This window comes from Coturnix japonica, chromosome 2 (assembly GCF_054131305.1).
Source record: "Coturnix japonica strain WE chromosome 2, WE-NBRP24, whole genome shotgun sequence".
Taxonomy (NCBI): Eukaryota; Metazoa; Chordata; class Aves; order Galliformes; family Phasianidae; genus Coturnix; species Coturnix japonica.
In genome coordinates, this window is record NC_140664.1 from 33994939 (window position 1) to 34016066 (window position 21128).

General features: G+C 42.3%; 1 long non-coding RNA gene across 1 annotated transcript; it reads right to left on the minus strand.

Annotated features, from left to right (window-relative positions):
- Nucleotides 1-2575: 2575 nt before the first annotated feature.
- On the minus strand, nt 2576-19202 carry LOC146761766 (uncharacterized). Its single transcript, XR_014942532.1, has 2 exons — nt 18684-19202; nt 2576-5077 (listed from the first exon to the last, which is right to left on the minus strand). It is a non-coding gene; the product is annotated as an uncharacterized LOC146761766 (long non-coding RNA).
- Nucleotides 19203-21128: the final 1926 nt, after the last annotated feature.

Consider the following 21128-nt stretch of genomic DNA (forward strand, 5'->3'; position numbering starts at 1 on the left):
ACACAGCACTGAGAAACTTCACAACCAGTAAGACACAGGCTGCACTGAATGCCTCATTTATCACTGTGCAAAGTGCTGATGTTACTTTCCAAGGAGTGAGTAACAAGAACAACTCCTACATGTGCACACACACCTACGCAGGCACACTTGAAAGGCACAAGCATCCTTTCCCCATAGCTGCCCTGTGGGTGCTTTGTTTCTTTTTAACACACCATGTATCAGTCATGGCTGCTGTTCCTCATACTCAGAGGCTTTTTTGCCTCTGGAGGCTTCAATGATGCACTGCTTGGCCACACATAGGCTGAAATATTAATGCATCTTGATAGTAATGAACAAGCAAATTCTTGGACAGAAGAATAAATTAAATAAATAAATTAACCTTGAGAGCAGCCCTGGGCTCTGTTGCAGGAGCAGATGACTGCTAGTGCAGCAAGGAACATTCTCTGCTCTACTGATATGTCTTTCATACAAAGTCAGTAACATTGGGATCAAATCCTAAAACTGATTTCATTGTTTTGGTCCAATATCCCTGGGTCCCTGGCACACCAAGTAAAATGATTACAGGTACGGGGAACTAAGACCATGCTTCCTCTGAGGATTCTACCCTTCCTCTAAGTAGAATATACAATACAGTGCTACTAAGTGGTCCTGTGACTAGTGCAAGTCAAAAGCTTAGTGCTCACTGTTATCAGTCTCTTATTACTTAGCTTGCGGAAGTGACAATGGTTGCAGCTTCTTGCACACGAGACCACCACAGCTGCCTTGCTAGGCAGGGTTGCATTTTATAATCAGGAAAAAGAAAATAAAAGAGGCTGCATGTTAAAAGGGCATTAGCAGAGTTTTCCCCCTCAATACTGAGAGAATAGCTCTGAGAATACAAAAGACAATACAAGGCAAACATCTGTTCAAACAGATGAAGTTAAGAGAACTGCCTGTTGTAGACTTGAAGTAATATTCCACCTACAAAACTCAGCCACTGTGTTTCTCCTCACACTTTATACCCCATTCAGGTCTCCTTAGGATTATGTTTAATGGGAAGTTTTGCGTGTGTGATTTCTTTTCATAACAAGCTAAGTTGCAGTTCCGTGTAGCTTAATCTCATTGTGCTCAGACTTCTATTGTCAGTATGAGACTGGAACAAATAAAAAGCCATCATTCAAAGGAATAACATACCTCCTTAACACAAGTTGACATAGGAGAGCAAGCGAGAGCTCAGACAATCCCAAACTTGTTCCATTAAGAGCTGACATTTTTAACAACAGATCTGTCGAACTCACTGGAAACAATGGGGCCTCACAACAGCAGGAATTAGTGTGTGCGACAGGTGATTATGTTCTGGAAATGTTCCAATGCCAGCTGTGTTGCTTCACATAATTCATAACCTCTGTAATTGCAGCTTTTCAAAACCATTCTTATTTGGAAAGCCAACTATGGAAGGACACAAAACCCCACTGCCATTTGTTCAGGGAAGAAAAAGATCAGCATATCAAAGACTGAACGGTAGTGCCCTGTTTTCTAAATTGCTGGCTTAGACTCCTGTACTCTAACAAAACCCCAAACCCTAATGTAATCGCTGTTACATGTTTCCCCGCTTTCCTCACCGTCCAGTTACAGTTCCTGCTTAACAATGAAAGGACCCTCCAGCATCTGCTTAGTGCCTGTGAACAGGATTCCTAATGGAATGTCAAAGCTGAGTCTGCTCACTAGACTCACTCAAACAGTAAGCATGCTGTCTTCTGTGGCACTTTAGGAAGATGTAAGTCCTTGCATTTCTTTCCTTAGATCATAGCAGAATATAGATTTAGAAATTAGTGGGAGAAAGTTACCCTGCCCCCCAGAATTACAAACGTTGCCTACCCGTTACGCAAGTGATGGATTACTAAGACAGTAATGTGGGTAGTAAGATTCCCAGTGGAATAGATTATTGAGATATGAATCACCTTTTCTCCATTGCTGTATATTCAAAGTAGGTACTTTTATATCTGACATCCATGAGCTCTGAAACCACCGGAGAAAAAGAATAATATCTAAAAAGGAGTCATATGAGAAGGGAAGGAAGTTTAAAGAGCTTTCCTGGGATTTTTAGTTGCCAGGGCAACCATTTTACTCAGTAATCAATATGTTTGGCGTGCTCCTATTGCTCTGTGACTGCTCCCACAGACAACACTGAGAGCTGTTTGGGGAAAACACTGGAAATGAAGAAAATTACAAACTTTGAAAAAAAAAAAAAGGCTTCAGATATGGAAAAAAGCAAATAACTAATAAATATTTATAGTTATGTATGTGGGGAAATGGTTGTTTCCCCAAATAGTTTAAGGCCGTACCAGAAGTAGCGTAGGGATCTTCTTTGACAGGTTTGCAGGATCTTTTGGAGCAGAAGCGATCAGTGCAATGCCTGCCAAGCTGAACAAAAAGTACAATTGAGCTGTTTCCCATGTTAAATATATTGCACTGTGCCAATTGTTTTCCAGCAATCAGCATCACCTTGAAGTGAGCAACTCTGGAATTAAGAAAATAATGAAGTAAATGTATCGAGCCCAATCTCAAGATACTTCAGCCAAGTAGGTGAGCAGAATTACATATTTGAATTGAATTTTAATAAAGCATTGCAAATTCTAGGCAATGGTCCAGGATACATCATTAAGAAACTGAAGAACATCCCCGCATCATATAGTGCTTTCTATCCAAGCCTTTCAGCATGTTTTTGTCAATGTGGGTGTTACTCATATTGTTCTAAACACAGACATATACTGGCATGAGGTAGAACTGTTTCCTCAGCAATGCAGGACATGACTTGTCACTACACTTATGACTTCTTCTTTTGCTGGCATTTCCATTGCTCGTGTGTCTCCAGTTGCATGAAACAGAGGATCATGACAGGGCCCCTCTTACTTATTTGCTCCTGCCCCACTTCTGTAGGTATGGTAAAGGGAGGACAGTTGGACTAGATAATCCTGTAGGTCCTTTCCAACCTTGTGATTCTTTGATTCTATGATTCTTTTCTTTCTTGGGCTGCAGCACCACATGGGCTTCATCAGATGCCTGTGATAAAGCTGGCCTACGTTAAGGAGGTTACATTACCTAAATCCTTGTTTTTCAGAGGGAAAACAGAAAGGGAACTTTAATACACATATCATTTTTGTCAAAAGATCTCCCTACCCCTGCATTTTGAACAGTTCTTATACCTATGAGACATCAAAATGCTACAGCTATTTATTCCCTTCAGACTATTTTTTCTTACAGCCATTTTCAGAGCATCTTCAAAAACTTCACAGCTTAAGATAGAATTAGAAACTCCTTTAAAGAGCTTGCTGCAGAGATGGCAAGATTGCAACAGAAGAGACACAAGGAGATATGTCAGAACAGAAAAGAAAGACATTTTCTGCTAAAATGAACACTCATTATGGATGGGCAATTCCCATAGATACAAGGCAAAATGCAAGAGGGATGATACAAAAATGCTGTTAACAACTGGACTGTGTTGTTAATTTTATCCATTAGCATTTACTTGGTTCATAAGCATCATTTAATTCATTTCTTGATGGCATTGTGAAGATTTTGTGATGTCTGGATGCTCCCATGTGAAAAATTTGCTATGCAAACACTTCTTGCTGCACTGATCTGAATTTTCTTTCTTTGAAAAATAATCAAATGTCTGAATGGAGAATTTTGTGCTCCTGAAAATTTAGGCTCCTAAAACAAGGCTTTCTGCCTCTCACCGATCAAGTCCTTAGAAATCAGCATGTGGTAAAGGCTGTTTTGCTCTTGGGTAGTGTGGCAAGGTATCTGAGATACCCACGCCAAGTAGTTGCATCATCTGTGATAGTTCTTTTGCTGCATCATCTGCCATTATCTATAATTGCTTCTATTGTTGATGTTTTCTACTGCAATTAATTATTCCTTTTGTGGCCATACCGGTGGGATCAAGAGCTCAGGTATCCACTGGCTGAAGAAAAACAAGCCTGTGGAGTGCATACCTGCTGATCATGATATAGAAAAGGGGAATGTATCACACAGAATCACACAGAATCACCCAGGTTGGAAGAGACCTCAAGGATCATGAAGTTCCAACCCCCCTGCCTGGCAGGGCCACCAAACTTCCACAATTACTAGATCAGGTTGCCCAGGGCCCCGTCCAACCTGGCCTTGAACACCTCTAGGGACGGGGCATCCACAACCTCCCTGGGCAGCCTGTTCCAGGACCTCACCGCTCTATGCATTTGGAAAATGAAGTTTTCCAACCTCTGCTCAGGAAAAAGTGAGGTTAGCTGTGACACTACTGACACTGCAGTGTTCAGCATTCTCCAGGCAGGCCAACATTGTAGGTCCTGGAGCTCCTTTCCACTCTGAGCAGGACAGAAATGTGGACAGGGTGTATGTTTCCCTCAGAGACCTTCCTGATGCTTGATTTCTCTCCTGCACCACATCTTTGCCTATACGCCATATCAATTATTTAAAAATACATAGTAAATGAGAGTTAGAGTTGAGAATACATACCAGTACATTAAGGTAATAAAACCTTATGGGAGTATTGTAATGGTCCCATAAAGAAACATGACAATCCCAGTAACTTGGAATAAAGCATAAAAGAAATGAAATTACGTTAGAGATAGGGAAAATGTCTCCATATAACCTTTATGAGGCTCTCTGGTGAGATACTGAGAATTAAAAAAAAAAAAAAAAAAAAAGAAGAAGAAAAAAAAAGCCGCCAGTTTAAACTAAAATATCTTCTTCATAAGCAGGCAATCATTACTTCATGATCCTATAATGTTGAAGCACAGTATGTTTTAGCCAGGCTGTCAGTGGGCTAAACTAAATTAGCATGGTTGATTGCAAAGGCTGGGTCAGCTTTGCTTTGGTTCACAGTGCTCTTCAGAGCCAGGTTGCAGGATGATGGAAACAACAGTGGATACACAAACATGGCTTTTGTTTGGATGAAGCTTTCCCAGACTTGTTGAGAGTGTGCTGAGCTCTCTCCCCTCTCTTGGAAGAAATTTCATTGTTCACACTTGACAGCATTTTGTTGTCTGCAGATGTTTCTTAATTGGTTCCAGTTTTAATGACACTCATACGAGACCTACAAAACGATAAATAAAATAAAATTTGATTAAATGCTATGGAAAAAGGAGCTGAAAATGAAAGGGAAAGATTTCATGAGTGAAGCAAGGAAAAAATAAGTCACAGTGGGATATATGATGATTAGATTATTATGGTGCATGTTCACTTCCATACTGCACTTGCATTCAGCGCTGTTGTGATACGCTGACCACATAGCAAGTGCACACAAACTGGCCAACGCCAACCTTATTGTGACATTATGCTCAGGGGCCAGGTGGCTGTCAGTTCAGCTTTAGCTGAGCTGTGGTTGTAGCCACAGTTCAGTGTTCAGACTGATGTTTTGTTAATTCCTTCTTGCGTTTTGATTGCCATCTCTTCCGCTGCTGGTTTCACCTCTGCTATGCTTATAATCACCTTTTTTTTTTTTTTCTTCTTTTTTTTTCCATGTTGCGTTATTCTTACTTTCCTGTAATTTCAAGATTAGCATCTTCACAAGTCAAGCACTGTAATTCCATTACCATTCTCTGGCAATGCTGTTCGTCTGCTTTTGTCCCCTTGCCATGTACACGTGCACTAAAATACAGGTTTACTATTCTTCTATTAGTTTCCTTCTCAGAATGAGATAACCAGTGGATTCTATGACTTATGCGATATACTGTATGACATATATTGTTCTGTGTTGTATTATTCTATACAGCACAGCGTGGTAGCTTGTAGCAGGAGTGGACTCGTCTTTGTGCTGGTTTATTTTCCTAGATCAACTAAAGAGTGGCCAGGAGGTGATGGATTTGTGGAGGACAAACATGTAACCAGAGCTCAAAGTTCATGGAAAGAAAAGGGTTATTCCAGGGAGAGGCACTCTTGCAAACAACAAAGCCATCAAAAGTTGCTGCCTGAGAACAGGACCTACCCTGAAGAACAGGGAGTTACAGGTATGGGGAGGGAAGACAAGATGGCTTACAAGATTCCTTCATCTTAATGTTTCAGATGCAGCTGATTTGGGTTTTTTGGCTGCAGCAGAGACTTTAATCTTGTCTTGTAGTGAGGCAGAGGTGCAGGGACAGAAACAGTTTTCACAACTGCCCACAGATCTACCTAGGATAGCATCCCTTCCCATACCTAATTCAAAGCAGACAAAACCCAGCCAGGCTTCCCCAGCAAAAGCAACCCACTGCTCCAGCAGCCAACAGCAATCCTGGCACTTCTCTGCTTCTGTGGTGGTGTGTGTATGCATCTAAGCACTTAGATCACCCTCAGCCCCCTGCTGAGGACCCTCTAAACAGAACAAGTCTCTACAAGAATTCAAAACAGAGCAAGTCTCTACAATAATTCAGTCTCCTTTTGGCTACCTTATTTATTCTGATGTAGGCCCAGACTGGGGTTCTCTAAATAACAGTCTTTCTAGTGCAAATAAGAGCACCATATAATGCTAAGATCACTCATGGAGTTGAGTTTATTTCAGTACTGGTCCAAGCTTTTCACTGATGGGTATTATTCGTTTTCCTTGGACCAGGGGTAGGTATCAACTCACGCACTTCAGCTCACTGCTGATTTTCTTGTTTTTCTTCAGAACTGTCAGGGCTTCAAGGCTCTGCACTTATTTCCTCTCCATGATCCAAGCTTTCCTTTCTCTCTTCTCTGCCTCAGCTGACAACAGCTTCATTCTGCCTAGCAAAACTGTACTGGTCCTTCATGATTTTCAGTCACAAATGCTAATATGATAGGTGCAGGCAGTTCTCTTGGATATTTTAATAATCATTCTGCAGCAGTAGTTACATTTAATTATAGTACCTCTCCCACTTACTTGTAAATGTCAGTGCTGTTTCAGGAATTCAGCTGTCTTCTTTCCTGTTCTTCCCTTGATCTGAATTTTGGATACAGCCAAGCCTAGGCCAGGCTCTGTGCTGGCAGCCAATGCCTCGAGTCAGCTGCAGGCTGCTTCCCAGAGCTCTGCTGAAAGCCACGTGTTGCATCACACCTGTTCTTTGTGTGTCTTGCCATGCAAGTTTACTAGAACCAGCAATCAAAATACATAACAAAGTCTGTCTCTCCCTGGTGCTCCATACAGCCCTTTTGTTTGCCACCCCTTGCCCTGCCCTCACCTAGGTTAGGTTTAGGATTTGAGTTTTGCTCTGTGCTCTCTCCTGCTCAGGTGGCACATTGCATTGGCCTGCTAGTGAGCTCCCTGTTCAAGCAATGCCATGTATGCTGCGTGTATAAATGCAAGGCACGTGCATTCGCATGCAAAGTATGTTCTGAGTATGGGCTTATTATCATGATGAGAATCAGGAGCGCGCAGATGGCCGCTCCCTTTCCATGAAGTGCCTGTTGCGGTGTGGGGCCAGGAAAGCCTGTTATCCTGGGGAGTAACGCGCATACAGCCAAGGTTGCTTTGTGCACATGTGTGTGAGTGTACCAGCAGACTTGGCTCCTCAATTGCAGAGGTCACTGTTGCTCAGAAAACGTGATTTTTATTTGCAGAATGAAATGTGGCGAATGTTTACACATAATTGAAACCTCTCTGGGTTTTATGTGTTTTCGGTGCGCGGTTTTGGAGACTGCCAAGACGCTGGCCTGGGAATGTGGCTGATGTATGTTTATAGGACACAGTACTTGAGATCACACAGACTTTACTCATTAACGCCACTATGCATTTCCAAGGCATGTCAGTGTATTATTCCCTTTCCAGCACAGCTGAAAAGCAGAAGGGCTACAAACCTCTAACCAAATTTACAGCTTAAAAATGTGGGCTTTTTTTTATTTACCACCTTTCCCTCTCATTCTCCTGCATCTGTTTCATGTGCAGCATCCTTGTCTTTCTGGCTTGTTCTACCTTTCTGTTATAGGTGGGTGATATTAGCAAAGTACAAGACTCACTTTCAGCTCTTCTGGCTTAAGTATTCTGGCTACCTTTCACCAGTTTGATGCTTCTTTTTCCTCGAGCTCTTACACTATTTAAGTCTTCCTTTCCATGGCATTCCAGTTTTCCATGTAATTCTCACCTCTTGCGTCTGTGAGGATGCTAAGTCTGCCTTCTCTCACTTGCTGCACATCATCATGATTGAGACAGTATCTCAACACTCTCTGCCAAAATCAATTTTTCTTCTCATCTCAACAAATGCACCCTCTCAGTCTCTGAGCACTGATTTCCTTCCAAATCCAACATCTCCAGCCAGAGCTGGAAACAAGAGATGCACCTTCTGCCTTTGGTGTTGCCATCTCACTTAATACAATATTAGGAGCTAGAAAACTAGGTCCTAGAAAACTGGAATGGGTTGCCCAGGGATATTGTGGATGCCCTATCCCTGGAGGCATCCAAGGCCAGGCTGGATGTAGCTCTGGGCAGCCTTGGCTGGTGGTTGGTGACCCTGCACATAGCAGGGGGGTTGAAACTGGATGATCATTGTGGTCCTTTTCAACCCAGGCCATTCTATGATTCTATGAAATAGCTCTGTTGCATGTAAGCATCGTGTACTTCCCAGAGCTGTGCTGTCTTCCCCTAGCCTGCTGATACCATCTTTTCATCCGGGCAGATTTGCTGTTTGGTCTCTTTAGGCTCTGCATTATGATTATTTTAATTCCTGTCTTTAGCATAGACAGAAAATCTTCCACACTTTCTCCACCATTAAGAAAGCAAGTGCCTACACACTAGTGTGTATTCCCATGGCATATTCCCCTTGCAAAGACCAGGCTAGATCTGGCTACAGCTTGAATGAGGTGTGGGCAACAGCACAGTCTTCCCCTGTCAAGTGAAGTGTGGCAAATTCTGCTGCAAGAAGACATTAATACAGTCTATTGCTGGTGAATCTGTGGCAATAAGAGTCCATCAAATCCATCTCTCCTCTCAGACATGTCAGATGTACCTCGCTCCATACTACCTATGCTGGTTATGGGAAGAGAACCAGGAGAGCGTATCAGATTTAATCTAAATTTTGTGCATATTCACTATAATAATGAGATTGCAGACAGAGGCTTTCTAACTGTTATGTTATATGAAGATTGCATTTCTGTATTTTCCCAGGTGAAATATCACTCAGATTCCATCTCTTTTTTTTTTTTTTTTTTCCTGCCAGAAAAGGTCTGCATGAGAATCATTTTTATAATCTACTTCAATTACTGCAATTGCACAAGCATAAAAACCCCACTAAGATACCAAAACTCGGAAAACTATTACAGAGCCTCAGAAATGAACTCTTAAATTGCTGTGTTACATTCATTACCTAGCTCAGTAGGCTCTCGACGGTTTATTATCATTTTTAACTCAATAAAACCGCATCCCTCAAAGGGCAGAAAATCTTCATACCGTCATTTTATTGTTTATCAAGTTAATGTAAAATCATTTCATAATGAATCCATTTCCACTTTTCAGAATTTTTCTGGTTTTTAGGTAATTTTATGGGGAAATAGCTGATGGTAAGACTCCAAATCTCTGCTCTTTGATGGAGTAGTTTTGTGTTATTATTATTTGGTTGTTTTCTTCTCTAATGAGGCGCTGACCTGTAGAAATACTAGTCACAAGCACACTTAATTTAAGTGCTCTTAAAAGCAGTTCTGGTCACATTCTCATTTCAGTAGTAGAGAGGCAATTCAGGCAGCCTATTTCATGTAGTCGATGTTTTCATGTATTTGACACATACAAATACAAAGGCTAGCACTTGGGCCAGAGGAATCCCAGATATCTATACAGATTGGAAGGAATAGTCCTTGAGAGCAGCCCTGCACAGAAGGACATGGGTGTCCTGATGGATGAGAAACCAGCAGCAAACCAGCAGTTTGCTCTTGCAGCCTGGAAGGCAAATGGTATCCTGGGCTCCATCAGGAGAGGGGTGGTCAGCAGGGACAGGGAAGTGATTCTCCCTCTTTACTCTGCTCTTGTGAGGCCCCATCTGGAGTACTGTGTCCAGGTGTGGAGCCCTCAGTACAGGAAAGATGTGGAGCTGTTGGAAAGGGTCCAGAGGAGGGCGACAAAGATGATCAGGGGGCTGGAGCACCTCCCTTATGAAGACAGGCTGAGGGAGTTGGGCTTGTTCAGCCTGGAGAAAAGAAGGCTGCGAGGTGACCTCATTGCAGCCTTTCAATACCTGAAGGGAACCTATAAACAGGAAGGGAGTAAACTCTTTGAAAGGGCCGATAATACCAGGACAAGGGGAAATGGATTTAAGTTGAAGGAGGGTAGATTTAGGTTGGATGTTAGGGGGAAGTTCTTCACTAGGAGAGTGGTGAGGTCCTGGAACAGGCTGCCCAGGGAGGTTGTAGATGTCTCGTCCCTGGTGGTGTTCAAGACCAGGTTGGATGGGGCCCTGGGCAATCTGATCTAGTAAAGGTGTATGTTTGGTGGCCCTGCTAGGCAGGGGGGTTGGAACTTCATGATTCTTGAGGTCCCTTCCAACCCGGGTCATTCTGAGATTCTGTGATTCTGTAAATGCAGCATTTCCTACCAATTTTCTGAACTGCATTATTTTGATGCAGGGTGAAACCATTGTTTAATGAGAGGGATTACTTGATCTGTGGCAAATGGGTTCATTGGTTTTGTTGTTAGCAGAGGATGTGCACAGCTGGGGAGAGTGCACATTCTGAGCAGGCTTAGCAGAGAAGTCCTGCACTGGTTACACAGACAGAGTCATCTCCTCTTCCACTCCACCCTTCCAACAGGACCAATCTGATCAGGGATGAAGGCCATTAATGATGAAGAAACTCTGCACCAGAAGATGAGATTCACTGTAAAACAAAATTCAGTAGACAATATTCTGTGAATACGCCCCAAAAATGTGTGGGTTAATAGCTGAAAAATCTAATTTAATGAAAGAATTAGCCAGGACGAATGTGCAAATAACACCCATGCTCTGCTTTTGGCCACAACCAGTGTTGCAGTGCCTCTATATTCAGGGATATCTCCACTGTTCAGTCAGAAACTTTTGATCCTTAAGGACTCACTATGGTGCAAGTGACTGTGATCCGGTCTTCGCTAGGCAAGCTAGTGAAAATCACCATTTCAAATCCTGGGATGCTCTGGAAGTGGGAAGACAGAGCTGAGGGATTTCACTGAAGCATTGCTTCTGTGCACAGGGCTTCTGATGAGGGTGCCTGCAAAATAATTGTGATCATCCTTCAAAGAATTGTGCTCGTACTATGGTTAGGCTGCAGTTGGAGTTGATGATCTTCAAGGTCTTTTCCAACCTGGGTAATTTTATGATTCTAGGATTCTATTTCACTGGTATCCTGTGCTGTGTGTTATATCCTACCCACTTGTGGTATCTTTTAAGTCTGCAGCCAATCTTGATACCATACGTCAAGATTGGCTGCCAAAATGGATCTAGAACCTTATCACAATGCTTTGGTGCTTGTGTATCAGTTACAGGTGGCGCTGAGCTTCCAAAAGGTATGTGCTAAGCATTTCCATGTGTACAGCAGAGAAGTTCGGAGAAAGCCTTTCAGAAGAAAGTCCTCACAAATGTGGATCTGAAAATACATCAATCTGAGTCACTTTGAAAGCCCACTGGGCCATCAGATATCTTGCCTATATATTAAAACAAACAAACATAAAATAAGAGATAGAAAAACCTTCCTGCTGTGTACCTGTGAGTTTGCTTTTCTTATCTGTAGGATGATTTTAGCATAAAGAAATTGGATGCAGTGTGCCATATCAAGGGACACGGTGCTGTGTGGACATGGTAGCCTCATGGGCGTTTCTTGGCTGGGTCTTGCGGTGTGAGCATGGTAATGGAGCTGCTGAAGGCAAGCCATTGCAGTGCCTGTGAGTTGCTCCATCATTTGCAGGAAGCAAGTCTTTCTTTCTTTAAAAGTATTTTCTACTTCAGGCAGAATTTCAGCTTGGAGACCTTGCAGATGATACGCCTGGTGCTCCCTCTGGCTAGAGGGAGAGAAGGTGGGAATTTTCCTTAGTGCACCTGCATAGGGAGGTTTTTTCCCTTTGTTTCTCTGTAAACAGAAGAGAATGTTATCACTAACTACAGATGTGTCTTTGTTTTCTGTTAGCTATTTTAGCCACCTGAAACAAAGGCAGTAAAATAAATCTTTCTCAAAGAAAGACGTGTGTATAATCCAGAATGCCTGCACTCTTCCTGTCTTGCTGCCTTCATCTTGGTCTTACCCCGGATTGTGGGATTCTTGTAACACAGTTATCGGAGAGGAAATAATACAGTTATTGATAACTGGTAGTAAGGAAAGTCATTCAGATCCAGATGCCTGTGAGGAGGGTTTGGGGATGTTTCTGCTTTACTTGGCTCTTTATTGTACCGTCAGGCTATTCTTTACCATTTACAGCTTCATTCTTAACAGCTGAGAAGTGTCATGTTTTGCAGATCACCGAACTGATACCATGAATCAGTAGGGAAACTGAATCGTTTTAGGATGTCTGCATGTCACACAAAGCAAATAGAACAATTTTCTTTTAATACAAAAATGTCAAATCTAAAAGGTCACCACATCCCTAGCAAAACCAATGCTACTGTGGCCTGTGTGTGCATATGGAAATGTGCTGTGTATGTTCCTCAGATGTTAACAGCTAAACCATGAAATGGATAGTAAAGAAAGACAGGTCAGCAGCCCTAGGGTGCCATGATGCGTTCCAGTGGTTAGTTGGAAGGATACTCAGTGCTTCAGATCACTCTGCAGACAGCTACAGCCTGCTACACTGGAATCCCAAGCCTTAACTCTATCTGCTGGAAATGGTATAGGCTGAGTGATTTGTAAGACAGTTGTCTTTGCGTATATGGGGAGAATGTCTTGGGCTCCAAAATCCACAGGGGCTATAGCACACTACTATCCCTTCTATATAGGACAGTGAAGTTTAATCTCATGGAAACAGCAGTCTTTATAGCATGACTTGCAAGTTGGATGGGTACTCCAGCCTTTTGACCACTAAGCATTACAACGTAAGAAGAATGCTTTTACCTCTGTGTAGGATATGTGTACTTAAGTAGGCTGTGTGTTCTGAATCACGATGCAAGAGGCTGCAATAAACAGCTTTCCAACACTCAGAGCAAATACTGAAAGCTGATCTTTTTCCCCGCAGCGGCACCAGCACATCCACTTGCTTCCTATCTTTCTTCCCCTGTCCCCCCATCATAGAATCTGCACCTTGGTGCATCTGGCAGATTAAGCTTAAAGGCTTTTTCGAGCGTTAATGAGGTGAGCTGCTTTTCCTACCACCAACGCTTGGTGTGTTTCTATGTAAGAATCCTGAATGGCTTCAGTGGTTCTACTAAGCTGCACAGTGTTATTGATTTCTCCAGCTTCTGCTGTAAGGGGTTTGTGGTAAGAAGCAGTGACTCAGCTGGTGTGCTCAGCCGAGCTGTTTTACGTGCTCAAATTGTGCTGCTGCTGCTGCTGAGTGGTTAAAAATAAAAAAAATAAAAATCAAAGGCAAGCCTTTAATTTGTTTGAAGTAAAGTGCAGGCAGCAGCAGGGCTTTCTGGCAGAGACTGCTGCAAATACTCCTAACTTCTTGATTCTTGGAGGATAACCCTATGCGATTCTGCAGCAAAAAAAAAAAGACAAAAAACAAAAGGAGAGAGCAAGACTGGTTCACCAACATCCCTCCTTGAACAAGGAATGTAAAAGAAATACAACCCAGAGCATCTGAAGTGACTGAAAGGGGAGAAGCCTAGAAATGCTTCCTGTCTGCTGAAACGGTGCGACCACAAGCAGCAGGGCTCGTGCTGGCAGTCACAGTGCTCCTGTTCCCTACCTGCATGTCTTCACTGATTGCTTGGCTGTTTCTGTGATTTACTGAGGTTGACCAACACTCTTCATGCCATCCCGCAGGAAGCCTGAATATGTCAAGTGCTTTCTGTTGCAAGCCAAAACAAATATCATAAATTCTCACAGAGAGGAAAGTCAGTAAGTAAGGGTGTAGTTTAAGGAAGGAGGGAACAATACAGCTGTCCTGGGAGGAGAACTTTGAGTCATTTAAATTTTTTCTGGAAAATAATAAGCTGTTTGTGCCCATGATCCTGTTCGTCCATAGAACGGGACTCCTACAAGCTTTCAGATCACCCCATAATCACAGAAGTGTTGGTCAGAAGACACCTTTGGAGGTATTCAACCTCTACTAAAAGCAGGATTATCACCAACACTACATTAAGTTATCCGTGGCTTTGCCCAGTCAAATAAGACCGCAGCTCTCATATCCAAATGCCTGACTGGAGGACTATGGCAGGTAGGCAGATGTGCTGGCAGGCACTTAGGCAGTTGCCCATAGGAGACAGTCTGGATGCGTTGAAACAGAACTGTTTTTTAGCAGAGCTTTTATGTTTTGAAACCCTGCTGCTTATATATCCCAACAAAACTTCTGAAGTAGTATGGGTTACTTCAGGTGAAGGGTGCTGGCTGGAAAAAGGAGTATGTTTGAAGTACTTAACCCACACAGCACACTCTGAATTGCTCAATGGCATCTAAGGTAGAAACTGAGAAAAATAGAGAACAGACTGACATGAATTGAAATAGCTTGACAACAAGCCCAGCCGAAGAAAGACTGCAACACAGAAAGCTCACAGTGGGATCTCTGAAATTAGGCGACCTGGGATCTTGGGAAATGAGCACGGGCATGCTGACTCATTGTCTGCAGCGATGTCTCAGGTATTGCCAGACCCTTTCTATGTTGATGAGACCTTGATCTGCCAAGTATTTAAAAACATTTTTAGTTTTATTTAACACTTTGGTAATTACGAGAAAACTCTCTCACCCTTCTGAGTCCTGTGAGAGTTGCTGTGGTGAGGCAGCAAAGCTGCTCCCTTTCAAGGTCTGTTCTCTCCCTGGATTAATGCATTCAGTGACCTTGGCAAAGGAACAGAAGAAAACTTTAACTAAAGCAATGGATTATTTTCCATTTATTTCAAGATTAGACACAAACATACTTCTCATCAGATATGCAGATTTTGCTCCCTCTTCAATAAAGGGATTTTCAAGTGAAGAGAAAACCCACATACTCCAGCTGTTTGGTTTCTACTGCCCTCCTACAGCATCTTAAGATAGCAGATAAAAAGCTGCTGTTTTGAATCCTTTTTTCTGAGTCCAGTATTCAAATTACAATGAGAAATTGCTATCTACATTGGCAACTTTATCTCTTTGGTGACTTAAACTGATTTTTCTTAGCTAAACATATAAAGATGCAGTATGTCCTCCTTCATCTGAGAGTATACAGGAATGGTATTGAGACACAGATGATGGGAATTTGGAAGATTCCCAGCTTAAGCAGAGGATTTGCTATGGTGGATCAAACAGGTTTCCTATCCCACCACTCCATCCCCCGATCAGGACTGCTGCATTTGGTAATGACTGTGATTCATGTGTCTGAGGGAAATGAGAAAAGCTACCAGTCACCTATGCTCCATGCCGGCCGTGCAATTGTGTAGATGGGGAGAGGGAGATATTTTTTCTGACCTTGGAAAAGAGCAGCTTAAGAAATGAAGTTGCTGTTATGCAGGCTAACAGATGCTGTAATAAATTTTAGAAATTCATCTTATAGAAGAAATAAGTTAGTGCTATAGTACTCTCAAGAAACATCAGACACTGCTATTACTGATAATAAACCAGCTATTTTTAAATTAAAGTCTGAACCTTTACATCTTGCAGAAAGCTGTGTTATGAAATGCATTTACTTTTTAAAGTTGTTTGTTCACCATTCTGGGCTGATGCCTCCATGCATTTCTGACAGATTATTCCTTCCTGCTGGAAAGCTGTCTGTGGGATGTAGCCATGTAGTCATAAGAAGAACTATCTCCAGGTACAAATGCACTGCTCCTTAGTAACTTCCATTGAGAAACTACTCTAAAATTCCTTGCAGAATTATCCTGCAGTTATCCTGAAAGCAAGCACTGCATAGGTTTTCAAAGGAAGAAATGTTGCTTGCTCTTATTACAATATTAGTGAACGCAAGGAGATTACCAGTCCTCTCTTAATCTTGCAAAGGCTATTATGGTGAATGTCAATATAAATGTATTCTAGACAATCATGATTATTCAATCCCTTCAACCCACTACTTTTCTTTTTAGTAGGCGGAGGCATTACAGTTGCAATATTAATGATGGAAATACCCGATGAGTGCCTTTGGATAAGAAGTTAGATGGTTTTACCACATCATTTGGTCTTAATTCATTGTCTTGATAATGACTTCATTCTCTTAAGGTAATCCTGAAGTTTAATTACTGTTCTCTATGAGCAGGTTCATCAGTGACAAAACAAAATACAGACATTATCTATTTTATCAACATCAAGTTTTACTCCTCACCTGTGTGTATGGCTTTTTGTAGACAGTGGCATCAGCAGCTGCTCTAAGAAGGTTTGTTCACAGAAGCACGTGGATGATGGTAAATATTTGCCCACTTCCAAAAGATTTCCTTATTTACCTCTTTGTTAAATACTGCTAATGTGATTTTCATTAGTCCCTCTTGGAAGGCTAATCAGCACAATTTACCTGAGCACACAGCACACTGAGGGACTTATCGATAGATGATTAACATAACAGTGGTACCAGAGCTACCAGAACAGCATCACATATTTACAGGGAAGATGTGATATAATACACAAGTGAGACAGAGCCTTTCAGATCACTGCAAAGCTTTTCTGGTTCACTGGTTTTGCTTCACAAGCAGTTGTTTCTGCTTGGAAATGGCTTAGCAACCCGGTAACTCTTCATCACCTTTCTGAAGGCGGAATGAAAACAACTTGATCCAGTTTTTCATTATGGGTTCCCAACTGCCTGCACCAGATCTTCATCTGCTGGGCCAGAAAGCCTGAGCCAGAAGTCCTATGTGACATTTTCTGTGTGACAGGGCTGCCAACTGATGCCCACACAAGTACAGTTTAACCCTGGAAACTTACTGCTGGTAAATACCAGCAGGCCTGGGGATGACAGGCCTACTTAAATTGCACTCACATCTACAGTGTTTGACTTCACATTTTCCACTCTCTGATACACCCCTATCAAGCATTCTTATATTCATTCTTCTCTGCCTGAGTTTCATCTGCTGTTCTGTTAAGGCAGGGCCACAAAAGAACAAACCTTAGGCCCAGCTCAGACCCTAGGCCTACTGAACGATATTGCCCACTGTTGGTATTCCAGGTGTGGCTCCCGTTTTTCTCTTTCCTGGTTATTGCTGTGTGCAGAATGACAGAAGGTCATGGTGCCAATGGCTTCCCCACCAGTCTGTCCCCAGCCTAGCTCTTGAGGCTTCACACACACCAACACCCAGCCATGCTAGCCAAGGTCCAGCCATGGCAGCCATTCTCCCTTTCCTTGTGTCTGGGATCCCTTGTAAGGTACATGCAGGAGGAGAGAAAGCTGTCAGTTCTAAAGGTGGCTGGCCCTTACAGAGGGGCAGCACTCAGCCTGCACCAGATTTCTCTGGAAAGGTAGTTCACAGACACCTTTGTATTTATGGTTTCCTCTCTTGATTGGGCCATAAAGTAGAATAAATACCAGATAGACAGACAGAGAAATGAGTAGATATTTGTCCGGCTGACTTTCACTTTACAAGCCATATATTAGGCTAAGGCAGCTGCTATTAAATTTCACCTCGAAATTCAATTGCAGCCCTCTGATAAGAGTTGGTCTGTTTAAATCTTGTCTTCTCTCTCTGCAGAGGCTTTTTTTTTTTTTTTTTCTTTTTTAATTCCCTAGGCAAAAGTATTCTGTAAGGCACTTCTGCCAGCCAGAGGCAGACAGCTGGTAAGCAGGGGAAGCTGAAGGGCCTACTTACAACTTGAAGTGTGAGACTTGCTCTTCTGAGCTTGCAGAGACGCACCACGGTCCAGCACTTTTAAAGCCCCAACTCAAGTTCTACCCACAGAAATTCTCTTGGACATTATATGGATACTGACAGGACTCTACTAAATCTTCTTTGCATGGATCTAGACTAATCATCTTCTGAACACCTCAGCAGATTAGCACAGCCATAGTCAATATAACCAATGTACAACCAATCGACAACCATAGAAACAAAAAGTAAAAATGTAGAATCATAGAATCATTTTAATGGGAAGGGGAGCTTAAAGTTTGTCAGGTTTAATTCCCATGCATCAAGCAGGGATGCCTACAGCTACATCAAGTGGCTCAGAGCCCAGAACAGCCTGACCCAGTGTCTCTCCCCGCATAAACCACAGAGACAATAAATTGCTTTACAGGTATAAAACTGTCTATCGTATCTACTGTTTGAACCTAAATCAATGGCATTCCAGATAAAAATCTCTTCCTAGGCAAACACAGCGGATGAGCATAATAATGCCTGAGAGCCATGCCTGCTGTTGGGTACATGCCACTGAGCACACAGAATCAGCTGGGGCTGCTCACAGGCATGACAGGGGCTGCTGTAGCAGGTGAAAATAATCTTCTCCTGGAGCTCAGCAGAACTGGAGGAAAGCCTATTATTCTCTGCACTAGAATTGTTCCAGAATAAAGGACCCAGAGGCCAAAACCATTAAAAACTTAGAAAATGAACAGCGTGGACCAGAGGAATGCTATTTGCATTCATATTAAAAACCATCAAGGTGTGTCAGGTTCTTGGGGTTTTTACATACCAGAGAAACTTCACAGATCTTGCTCTCCCCGCCCCTTATTAGAAAGACGATTTAAAAACATAGCTGGGAGATTAAAAAGACCTCACCTTGCATATTTTTTTTCTTCGTATATCTTTGTTCGGTGTTGAGTAACTTATAATTTCTCTTAATGAGTATTTTCTTTTCCACAGCTGATCGGAGGTTTTCTATGAAGACATCTGACCAGATAAGCAATGCTGTCTCTTAAAAACTGAACCTTTTCACAGCAGGGTCCTGGGTTCTGCACAAAGCTTTTCAAGCAGGTTCAGAGGTCTGCCAAAGCATTTCTGCAGTGAGAGATTTATCCCAGCAATCCCAGCAGTGTTTTCCAGCAATCTGGTAGCACATCATCCCAGTGTCCTTTTCCCTGTAGATCATTTCTTGAGGACAGCTCAAAGGTTTCATTAGGGATGGCTTAGAAGTGGAAGGTTGGTAAGGGAATGGGAAGAGGCCAGAGCTGTGGAACCATCCTGCAGCATAGATCAGCATGGGACTGGGGCAGAGCCCCACAGTCTCTCCCTGCACCTTCCACACTACTATCTTCACAGCAGATCTGGGAAGCCTTCCTAGAAGAGGTCAGGAAGTTTCTGTGGGAGAAAGAAAGGGAAATATTTAGAAATGTTTTTTCAGCCAGATGTACTTTCTTTCTCTTTCTCTCCCACTCTCTTCTTAATGGGATCTGTTGCCTCAACATTTCTGTGCTTTTGTCTCCAGTTCTATTCTGCTCTTACATGAAGGCAGCAATTTTGCTCAAGAGATTTACAGCAATAGAAAGCAGAAGACAAAAGTCTCGTTGATGATTTTAGACAACAAAGGAAAAACCGAACAAGAAGGTAATTAAAGTAAAATTCTGAAAGCTCTTCATTCTACAAGGTAAAAAGTAAAGTGTCTCTAGATCCCAGTTTAATTTTTCTTGTCATGTTGACTATCGAGCACAAATGAATAGACAAAATGTTCTGGTGTACCTGCCTTTTTGCACATGTTTTCATTCTTTTTCCTGCGCTTAAGTTACAAAAGGTTGGGAAGCTGGAAGCAGTTTTGTGCACGAAAGAAGGGTATTTGCTCTGGAGAATGATGCCTATTAGGATTTAAACCTATTTGAAATAATGAATTGCTATTTATTGTAATTAAATATAAAACACTAATTGACTGAATATTATTTAAATAAAGAAAGCGAACAATAATTTATTCAGTTTGTATTTCATCTTACGGAAGTTTTCCTTTGTACAAAAACACTCTTCTAAACTTTAATCAAGGACTCCAGGCCAACCACAAGAAGCATGTTTCAGTTTCAGACTTGAGACTTGCATTCTTTTATGCAGTGTAATATTGTATTATTGTGTAGAATTACTGTTTGAGGAGATTATGAGAGAATTCTACCTGTAAAAAACATGTTTCCTTCGCTGCAGGTATTTTTCTCCACATCAGTACCATTGGAAAGATGCACATGAGCAGTGTTATTGAATTACTGGAATACACACCATATATATCACTTGATGATCTGGGCCTGAAAAATTGTACCAGAGACTATCTATCTCAAGTGCCCTGGCATCAGTAAGATGCTTTCTCACAGTGAAACTTCCAGGGAATAGTTGGCTTTATTAAATGTTGCTTGGATTTGAATCCATGAAAGTTAGTTGCTTCTGGCAACTTTGAAGGGACTATTGGTGAAATCTCTTTTGGGGCAGAAGGTCTTTGCCTTTGGGAGACCTTGACGTACCCAAAAGCTTCCTCAAATCAGAGAAGCACAATGATGCCCCAAATAGTTATGGTGTAGATGTTTACCACAGCCAAAAAATGTCTTTGTCTGCCTGTTGTTGTGCTCCAGCTGTTACCTTATCCTACTGTCCCCTCTTATATGGATCCTGCTTACTAACATAGCGTTGAGACACGGGGTTCAGCCTAGAGAAGAGAAGGTTGCAGGGTGACCTCATTGCAGCCTTTCAATACCAATAGCAGGACACGGGGAAATGGTTTTAAGTTGAAAGAGGGAAGATTTAGGTTGGATGTTAGGGGGAAGTTCTTCACTGGGAGAGTAGTTAGGCCCTGGAACAGGCTGCCCAGGGAGGTTGTGGATGCCCCGTCCTTGGAGGTGTCCAAGGCCAGGTTGGATGGGGCCCTGGGCAACCTGATCTAGTAAATGTGTATGTTTGGTGGCCCTGCCAGGCAGGGGGGTTGGAACTACGTGATCCTTGAGGTCCCTTCCAACCCAGGTCATTCTGTGATTCTGTGATTACCCATCAGGATCAGCCACTGAGAGTACCAGCCCAGGTATGATTTCTCTTTCCTACTATACTAAGTGCAGCCATTTCCTAGTGCTCCAAAGCAAATACTATAATTCCTTAAAACTGAGTAACTGCTGGCTTTTCAGAGCAGTATCTGTGAAGGAAAAGTCTTCTCAGCTCTACAGAAGAGAAAAAAAAACAATGTCTTCACTTTACAATGGGAATTTCATTTGAAACAGCATCCAAATGCTTAACCAGCAAGGCAAATGCTTCTGCTTCTCATGATGA